This window comes from Cyanistes caeruleus, chromosome 9, assembly GCF_971803275.1.
Source record: "Cyanistes caeruleus chromosome 9, bCyaCae1.hap1.1, whole genome shotgun sequence".
Classification (NCBI taxonomy): Eukaryota; Metazoa; Chordata; class Aves; order Passeriformes; family Paridae; genus Cyanistes; species Cyanistes caeruleus.
In genome coordinates, this window is record NC_141709.1 from 21,457,948 (window position 1) to 21,467,683 (window position 9,736).

Sequence of the window (9,736 nt, forward strand, 5' to 3'; positions counted from 1 at the left end):
ATTGATGTGATCTGGCTCAGTGGTCTTTATTTATTCTGTATGGCACCTGATTCTCCTGCCCCAGTGCCATGTCTTCTGAGTCTTTTTCGGTTGTTCTCTTTACTGTTGCTGTTCTTATGCTACAGAGAAACTGAGAATACATTATGAAGCCTGGCTACAGCACGTCTTTTAACAGCAGAAACAAATCATATTTCTCTTTCCTTTTTATTATATAATCACAGATAAAACCAGCATTTCCTGGTTATATATAGCAGGCCTGTATCTCACCAAATTCAATTTTCCTTTTTTGCATGTGGGTGCTCTTGGCTGGCACATAACAGAACGAATCTTTTCCCAGACCCAGACCATTGCAATGCCATCCTTTTCTTGCAACTTACTGATAAATTTGTGACTTAGGAGATGAAGTTGGGTCTCTAGTCTGAGGAAGTGATTTTTTGGAATGATGTAATGATAAATATTTTACGTCCTGGCAGCTTTGAGGGTTTGGACCATTCAGTAGGTCCATTAAATCATTTTCAGAGTTATTTTCTTCTCCCATGTTCCAATTAATTTTTCTTATTGTATACATGCAAGAAATTTTCACAAGACTTCCACCCTGCCAAATGGTTCAGTTTAATTTTCATTTTCCACTGAGCATATCTGTTAAGAGCAGTAGCATGTGGGCTTGATCTAAGCAATGCCCTTCCCCATATTTGGGTTGTCACTTTAAAGAGTTCATTGTTACAGCTACTCAAAGAGCAGATGCTCTTTGTCACAGTTGCTTTCCTCTCACATTTGGGATGTATAGCTTTGTACAGAGATTTACAGAAGTGGTTTAAACACATACAGCTTCTGCTATTGCCTTTACAATTACCTCTCCCCCTAGGTTTCTGGAGCAACTCATGTAAATGCCTAGCTGAACTAAGAAATTAAATCCTTAATAGTAAAATATCTATATTATCTGCTCAAGGATGATGAATTGGTGGTTTTGTGTAGGATTTTGTACATCTTATGTGCAGATGTTTGACCTTCCTTTAGGCATGTGTTGCTTATGTACTTGGTGATGAATGGCATTGGCTTTCCAGAGAGAGATTAGATCAGGCCCTTTGAAGGCTTTGTTTGTGCTTCTCAGTGGCAGAATCAATGTAAGAGAGCAAATGATTGCTGCTATTTGCCCCTTTACCTGTGTCAGCACAATTCCCTATGAGCTGAGAGGAAATCAGGAATTAGAAGACTTTTGGGAGGTAGAGGGGAGAAAAGTTCATAGGACCCATATTAGTAGAGCTGCTAGATGTGTAACATTTTGTTTGCTCTGTGATCCCTGCTTGCTGTATATGAGGCAGCAGTTAAATGGAGGGTTTAGCCCTGAAATCAGGTGTAGCAGCCACAGAGTTCAGTTTGGATTTGAAGTCAGAATCAGATGATTTTCAAAGGCAAAATCCTCCATCAATGTCTCACCAGTCCCACAGGTTTCATAGCTTATGTAGAGATAAGCTTACCTCCTCTTTTCCTCAAAGGTACAATTCTGTCTTCCTGAGGATACTGACTTTGAAGAGTGGAAGGGTTATTCTGATCCCCAGGTCAGGGGAGACTTGGTTTTCTAGCTCCCAGTAAGCTTAGAGCTAGGATCCAGTAACCTGTTCTAGAAATGCTGAAAGGTGAATGAAGCATCTGCTTCTCCTCAGTTTCTGGCAATCCTCTTCATATAGATTTTTTTATTATTATTATTTATTTTTATGAAAATGAGGCGATATTAAAAATCTTTTAGTTTTGTATATGAATACCTAAAATTATTTGCAGCTTACTATGAGGCCAGGAAACCTAGGGACAGATGAAGAAATCTTACTAAGTGATCATCTTAAGCTACTATCAACACTTTACTGCATCCTTTTGTGACAGTTGTTTTGCTAGATTGCATTTCTATTGCTTAAGAAATTGCCCTGAAAATAAAGCAGCCTCATTAGACTGCGCTAGGTCAGACAAGTGGCACTGACACTGACCTCTAAATTTGATCATCAACAAACCCTTGACCTTTATGTCATTTGGTAATCACACAAGCATAATAGTGTTGCAGTGAGAGGATATAAAAAAGATAACAAAGACAGAGCTAGCATAAGAAATACTACAGTGTCTGCAGAGTGGGCCTGTGCCAGAATAAATATGTTCTGTTCCTCATCAGAGTTGTTATGTCCATCTAAGTGCCCATCAGCATGGCTATACAGCTCTCAGCAATTAGCTATTTAATTCAGAGGTAGCTGTGGAAATGCAGGGTGCAAGATGTCCTAGGAACATCCTCCCTATGTGGTTCTGTTATGTTAATCCTGTTAGTTCCTTCAGAGTCTGTGAGCTGCTGAACCTGTGAAAGTTCCCCTTAAAAAAATGAGCAATGGAGAATAGAAAGTATTCTAGTATGTAAGAGGTTAAATTAGAGTGTTCAAGGAAGCCTGCCTCAAACCAATGCTGTGGTATGTGAGAGTGAATATTTTCCACTAACATAATTTTTCAAAGTTTTAATTTGTGTTTTCAGTGCTACCAACCATGGAAGCTTCTGTTTCAGGCAGGATCAAATTGGAAACAGGAACACTCAGCCAAGCAACAGCTCAGTAGTGAAAGCAGAAGCCTTGACTCTGGGGACTACTGAGCTGATATCTTAAAATGTAAAAACGTACTTCTGAAATTGCTAATAAACCACCACCCATGGTCTCCAATGAGCAATTTTGCCTGGTACACCATGCTATACTTTTGCTTATATTAATTAGATCAGTCCTCATTTCTGATCTTTGCTGTATTTTCTTCCTTCACTTCTTCCATTACTCAGCTGCAAGCTTGTGTTTTACGCACAGATTAAAAGTTAGTCCCGTGTAAGCAGCTTATATGTGGTTTATGAATTTTACTCTTGTACTGAGCTACAGGTGAGTGGAAAGCTGCCAGAACTTGTATCCATGATCAGCCTGAGAAGGACATCACCTCTCAGGCAATGATGTAAGGCCTGTTATGGCTAGGAATTAGTGTACCACTGTTATGAAATGGGTTCTCAGCCTATAGCATTTTCAGACACCAACTGGTATCACCAAAGTCAGTGGAAAATTCATGGAGGTTGGAATTGAAAATTATCTTCTGCTGTTGTAATAGATTTGATTTTTTTCTTGGAAAAACAAGAGATAAATCCAAAGCCCATGTGTGTGCATATATGTATGTACACACATATGTACACTTATATACATAGATATAGTGGGCAGAAGGACACCTGGTAACCCAATTTAGTAAAAGGTAAACCAGATGTATTTTGATACATTTCTGGAATTGTCATATAGAACACAGACAATGCAGTTTGTATCACCAAACGATTGACTGTGCATGAATAGATTCATTTCTTCAGTCAGGAAGTATCCCTACTGAAAAAACTTCCTGAAGATGTAAGTCCACCCTCCTGTCTTATTGGAAATGATTTTTTAGTTCCTGCTACCTGTAAAATTGACAGATCAGCTTTTATCTGGCTTCACAGTTATCTGGGAAAAGAAAGAATCTTCAATTGCAGCTGAAAGTGAATTTATTTCTAGCATTTGACACAGGTTCAAGAAGTCCAGTTGGGATGAAATGTTGAATGTAGTCCAACCTCTACTCTTACAGTTGTGTTTGACATTTCAGGGTTTATTTTATTTTAAATAACCTTCGTAACTATGCTTTCAAGATAGGTTTTCATCTTCACCTGTTTGACACTGTCAGCAATGAATGCCAAATAGTCAATACTTCTGACTTAGGATTTATTTTGCAGCCCAAGTTTGGCTTTAAAATTTCTCCCACACTGTAATAGATAAAATTGGGAGAGAAGAGAAAGATGGAAACAAAAACTGAGACTCCAAAGATATCAGGAGAACTAAAATCCGTCTTCTTCATATCATTCCTAAATATAGTGAAAGGTGGCAATAGCAAACCCAGCTAATTTTGCCCAGAGGACTCTTCTCCCCTTCATGATGAATAACAAAGTTTTAGTTCAGCCCAAAACTTCCAGATTATTCTCTTGGCAATAGGAAAAGTAGTTGCCATGGCATAGTTTGCAGAATCTCTAGAGCAGGCATGTAGGTCTTACTATCATTTTCCAAATCCCTTATTTTTGGAGAGAATGATTGGAATAGAAAGTGTTTAAGGACTTGCTTCTTGTTGAGGAGGACTCACCTGACACTTGCAAGTAACCTGAGTCTGTATGGAAAGGCAGACAAACTTAGGAAGATGTAGTTTGCAAGGAGAGGAAAAGTCTCCTCCCTCACTGCTTTTGAACTCCAAAAGTACAGGCAAGATCATTCATATCGGTCATTCCCAAACTCTGTAGACAAATAGATTTATTATGAGACTGGAATGATCTGGGTCTATTTTTGACAGGTAACGGGTAAGATTTTGAGTGACTCTAAGACCCTTAATTTTCCATTTCTACTAGGGTTTGAGAAGGTAATTTTTCCTTTTGTACCACTTTTTACACCTTCCCATCACCCTTCTTTAGGTTCCTATTTCTCTTTGTACCAGAGAAATTTTACAAATGGTAGTCACTGAGGACATGGACATTAAAAAAGCCAAAGATGTTTTGAGAATAAAGGCTGGGACATTAAAAGTGATATGAGATGTGATGTGAGGTATGCTGTATTTAGTTTTGACACTGAACTGTAATATGCTTTTTAGAATTTGACAGCATTAGTATGGTATGTTATATATAGCATTTGTATGGGTTTTTACCTACAATTTTATGCATTTAAGAATATATATGTGATTGAAACAAAGATGAAGACCTATAATCCACAATATTTCCAATTTAAATCACAGAATTAAATACAAACATAAAAGAATTTTTGTCATTACCTCTTTGGTTGGTAGAATGATAATGTATTTGAATATAAAATAGCAGAGGTTGCAATATCTCACGTTTCTCTGCTAAACCTCTTCATAAGGTTGTGTGTCTAACACAAAAATATCTGAGAGGCAAGGTGTTCTAAGATGAGGTTAAATGAATGAAAGTCTTGTGGATTTTCTGAAAACTGTGAGCTTTATAAAAACTCTTACATGTTTTAATGTCTTCAAATCAGCAAGAGTGCAAGTCCTTATTTTTGCATATAATTTTGCTGTGATTAATATTAAATATTGTGTGATGTTTTAAGGATCATGGCCTCAGCTAATAAATATGGAAACATTGTCAACTTCTGTTTTCTGTTTAAAGGAATTAGACATGCAATAGCAATTGCTCTGTCTCTTAGAATGGTCCCCTAAAGTCCCATCTGGGATGCTCTCTGGGCAGATGTCTTCACTCAGTGTCTAAAATGACACTAGATACCGTTGTTTAAGCACAGAATTATTTTCGTTGTTTATTGCTTGGCTGCTCCTTGTGTCTTAGAGGGGCAGAGAAATCTCAGATGTAATTAGACAGCCTTGGAGATTTGCCCTGTGAGTGTAGGTCCAGACTGGGCTTTCTCCCAGCTGCTGCTGAGGCAGAAGCCTGTGCAGGGCCTGGTGGGAAGCAGCTGTTTGGAAATCTTTTGAACCTTTAAAACAGACCTGCCCCAGAGACCTCCTCCACGGTTTGCTGTCGGTGCTCGTGCTGGTCCATCCTCTCCGAGCAAAAGGACTTTGCCCAACAGCCTTTGATCAAGAACAGGCTGCCAGAGACTTGATTGTCTGAGTCTTTCTTCTGACAAATTGCTCTGGAGAGGAGACCATGAACAGCTAAACAAAATAATCATTAGTAAAAGCATCTGTCTCATCAATCTAGAAAAGTATTTAAGACAAAAGTCTTGAGGGAGATTCTTCTGCTTTATGTGTTCTCCCAAACATATGGGCTGTGTTCTCCCAAAAGTCTTCTCTTCTGAGCTACACCAACAAGTACACATTAAATTTATCTGTATTCTGTGGATTAATTCAGCAGGAAAACTGTGATTTTTTGAATCTTCCCACAAGCTTGAAGAAGAATATGAGGAGAGAGTCTGACATACCTCAATAAAGATAGGTAAAACAAAAATTCAAAATTGAATTCAGAATTAAAAACAAAATTGCAGCTAACCTGTATTCCTTCTGTTTTGAGCAGGACTTCCAGAACTTGGACATTTTTTGGCAAAGAAACGCTGGTAAGGAAAAAAAAAGGAAAAGAATAATTCATTGAAATTACTCACCTCAGTTATCATTTATTTATTTGACCCTGTAACAATCAGTAAAGAGCTCTACAAGGCTGATGCTAGATAGTTGCCTGAATATATTCCTAAATCTGAGGCAAGTTACCATAATTTCTAAGTAATAGTGTCATTTTGTAGCAGGGCTGTAATTATCGCTCAGGCAAGAATTTAGCCAACATTTTTTATTGCAGTAAATACTTTGAAGGTTTTTAGCTACCTAAAGACACCTCTTAAAATGCAGCTCCTTCATTTTGGCATTCGACCAAAATCTCAGTCAGGGAGATGCCTTTTGCAGCCTGTCAGAAGGTCAGCAAATTCAGTTTATTTTATAATAAAGAACATTTACATAAGCTCTGTATTATTCTTTAACTATAAGATCAAAAATTAGGGGATACTTTCTTTAAAAGTAGGGAAGGACATGACTTGTAGTTAGCATTGTCAGAACTATAGCTCTAACTCACTTTTAAAATGCATGTATTATTTTTCCAACTTCATTTTACATTAGTTTTATGCAGGTCTTGTGAAACTTTTTCTCAACAATGTCAACATAAATATTTTTAGGTACTCCCTTTTAAAGGTTTCATTTGGATTCACAAAAATAAACACGAAATTTTGAGATATTGATGTAAATGGACTATTTTCATTAGAAATCTGTCAGGATTTGTTTATTTTAAAATATACCAAATTAGCTACAATAAAGATTTTCACCAGCTCCTTTTGCTCTTCACACAAAAGAGGATCTATTTTGGATTCTTCCTTCAATGCTATTATGTCTTCATGGTTAAATATCTCACTGGACAAATACTTGTGCTTATTTTAGTCCATCATTGAAATTCTCATGGTCCTTACTCAGCATGCTCCAATCCATGTTTGGGATTTTTGATTTTTTGTTTCAATTTTTTCTCAAATTTTTGTTTCTATTTCTTCTTCTGTGATTTTTTGTCACTCTGTTGTTATCCATCTTCCTTTTGGTAATTTTTTATTTTCCAGGAGCTCTTGTTATATCCAGGGCATTCATTCACCTCATACAACGTTGCAGCCATAGTGAATAACCTTACAGGACAGGCTTGTGAGGTTTCTGTCCTTTCCTCCACTTAATTTTAAGTGGTTCTGGGAAAAGGATGGTGTCTGTTGGTTTTACAGTTTGCTGTCTCCAGGTTGCAGATGACCCATTGTGAGAGAAGGTGATGCACCGTGCCCTGTTACTGAGGCTGCAGAAGTCAGGGTATGATGCTGAACAAACTCATTCTCTGTCCTTCACTATGATTTGTACTACCCTGCTCTTTATTGAATTAAATGTGTTAATAAAGGACTTATGTAGCAGCTAAAAAGGAGTTGGCTGTCATTTATCAATTAATAACCCATGAAAACTGGCGTTACATAGTGGTAGTAATCATACCCACGGTGTTAGGCATATGCTACATAAAAATGCAGTCACCTTGAAATAATATGGACAAATCAGCTTGTAACCTTCAGAATACTATTAATAATGTAGTCCTGAGCACTGTAGGAGTTTATCTCTTAGTCATCTGTGGATAGACTGTGCAATATTTTATTTTTTGTTCCAGTTTTGGTAACCAAATTGGCAGAGCTGCCTTCAATTCCAAAACCAAGGACTCCTCTCTTACATGATCTTACATGAATGAAGTACTTTTAATATTTGGGGAGGGTGTGTGTGTGTGTGTGTGTGTGTTTGTGGCAGACAGGTGATAGGAAACCAAGTTTTAAGCAAATTGGTAGGATTTTATTGACTTCAAAAGCTAATTCCTGCAGCAGTAGAATGAAGGCCTTGATATGATACAGCTCTCATTGCAATTCTCTTTTAAACCCAGGCTAATACAAGGTCAGCTGCAGTCATTTTATTGCTAGAGAAGAAAAGGGCCTATGCAGCTGCTGGTGGTGTTATGTGCTTCAGGTCATTGGTGCTGCAATGGCACTGCTGCTGCTGCACAGGCTTATGGAGGGAACAGCACACAACAGGAGTATATTTCTGCTTGGTAACACTTACCTGGCTTTGGAATGAATGAGAAAACTTGGAAAGAAAGCATCTATGGTGTATATATATGGTATACATGGTAGACTATGTGCAGTCTAGCACAGAGGTTGTATAAAATGCTGTTGTGCTTGGCCTCTCCTCCTACAGTACTGTTTAATTAAACTCTTTTTTTATGCACACCCCCAACTACACCAATGTCATTTAGTCTTGGATTCTTGGCTCTTATTTTGGCAAAGCCCTTGATTCAATGAACCTTGCCTGTTATGATGACTGGAGCAGACACTGACCCTGTTCAGACTTTGTTCTGGAACATCAGACAATGAATGCCAGTGATGGCACATCCTAGTTTGTGTTTACGTTTTCAGCATCCATTGTCCTTTCTGTTCCTACAGAGAAAGGTGTAGTCCCTTGCCAGAAAGCTCCCAGTTGACATTTCTGGGTGAGGAGTAATGAGACAGTAGCAAATAAGAGCACAAAGTGTCTGGAGTAGAAACAGCAGTGTGATGACCTAAAGCCTGTTTAAATGAAAAGCGATATGCTCATTGACTGCAGTTACCTTCAGAGTCTAGAAAAATGATGCAAGAAAAAAAACCCTCAACTGATGACATTTCAGATTTTATATATCAAGTTATCTACTCTTTCAATAGGCTTTGAGCAGAAAATACAGTGAGTTACTTGGGAAGACAATTATCTTTTGTTTTGTGCATCGTGGTATCTGATATGCATAGGGAAAAGGTTTTCATTATACCCTTGACACACAACTCCAGAGCCACTCCCACTCCCCTGCCACCTTGAAACAGTAGAAGCTGCAATATATTTGTAGTTCAAAATGTTCATTTCTCTGATTTTAACCTATTGCTTAATAAATAATATGTGCCACACTGAAAAAAATTATGCACAGGCATTAATTTCAGAGTTGGAACTATTTGGATAAAACCACAAATGCACCAGTTCTGCCAATAACTAAACAATACTTTTTTCAGCTTTATTGTTGGAGCATTTTACACTTCAAGCATATTATATGCTTCTGATCATACACTGTGCACTGTGTACTCTTTGTGATTATGTCAATATGACTAGTTGCTAAGGTTGAAATAGGTTACTGCCACTAGAAATCTGAGAAAGTGAATTAATTAAAACACTTTGCTATGTAAGAGAGAGTTGTCAAAGTTCCCATTTTGTGTCAAGTTCAGAGATATGCTAAAATGCTGTCCTTCAGGGAAAAAAAAAGGTATTCTTATTCTTTCAGTTATATTGACAAAGACTCACATCAGATTTTATTCCAAATTTATGTGTCTCGTGTCAAAATCTGGGCTGTAAATGCTGCTTCCTCTGGGCAATAGGACAGAGGTTAGAAGCCTCTGCAGGCACATCAGCATAAGAAGAAATGAGGTCAGGGTATAAGTAAAGATTATGTTGGCTGGAATGTTAAATCAGACCCTATCACACATTTCTTGAATAAGCTGTAGCAGGTAAGTTCTCAGATGGGATGTATGTCACATGAAAATCAAAATTTGGGGCACTAGGTAAAAGAAGCATCTCTACTGAGAGACTCATTCCCAAATTAGGCATTCTGGTGGTCATTTTGTGTCAGGGCCCAGGAGGGGAG

At 37.8% G+C, this 9,736-nt stretch overlaps 1 long non-coding RNA gene across 2 annotated transcripts; it reads right to left on the reverse strand.

Annotated features, from left to right (window-relative positions):
* Positions 1 to 2,493: 2,493 nt before the first annotated feature.
* On the reverse strand, positions 2,494 to 8,455 carry LOC147651671 (uncharacterized). 2 transcript variants are annotated; one of them, XR_015273718.1, is made up of 3 exons: positions 8,140 to 8,455; positions 6,023 to 6,083; positions 2,494 to 4,303 (listed from the first exon to the last, which is right to left on the reverse strand). It is a non-coding gene; the product is annotated as an uncharacterized LOC147651671 (long non-coding RNA). The 2 variants fall into 2 exon arrangements; XR_015273719.1 differs by lacking the exon at positions 2,494 to 4,303 and adding an exon at positions 5,590 to 5,666 and having other exon boundaries at positions 8,140 to 8,411.
* Between the last annotated feature and the right edge of the window lie 1,281 nt (positions 8,456 to 9,736).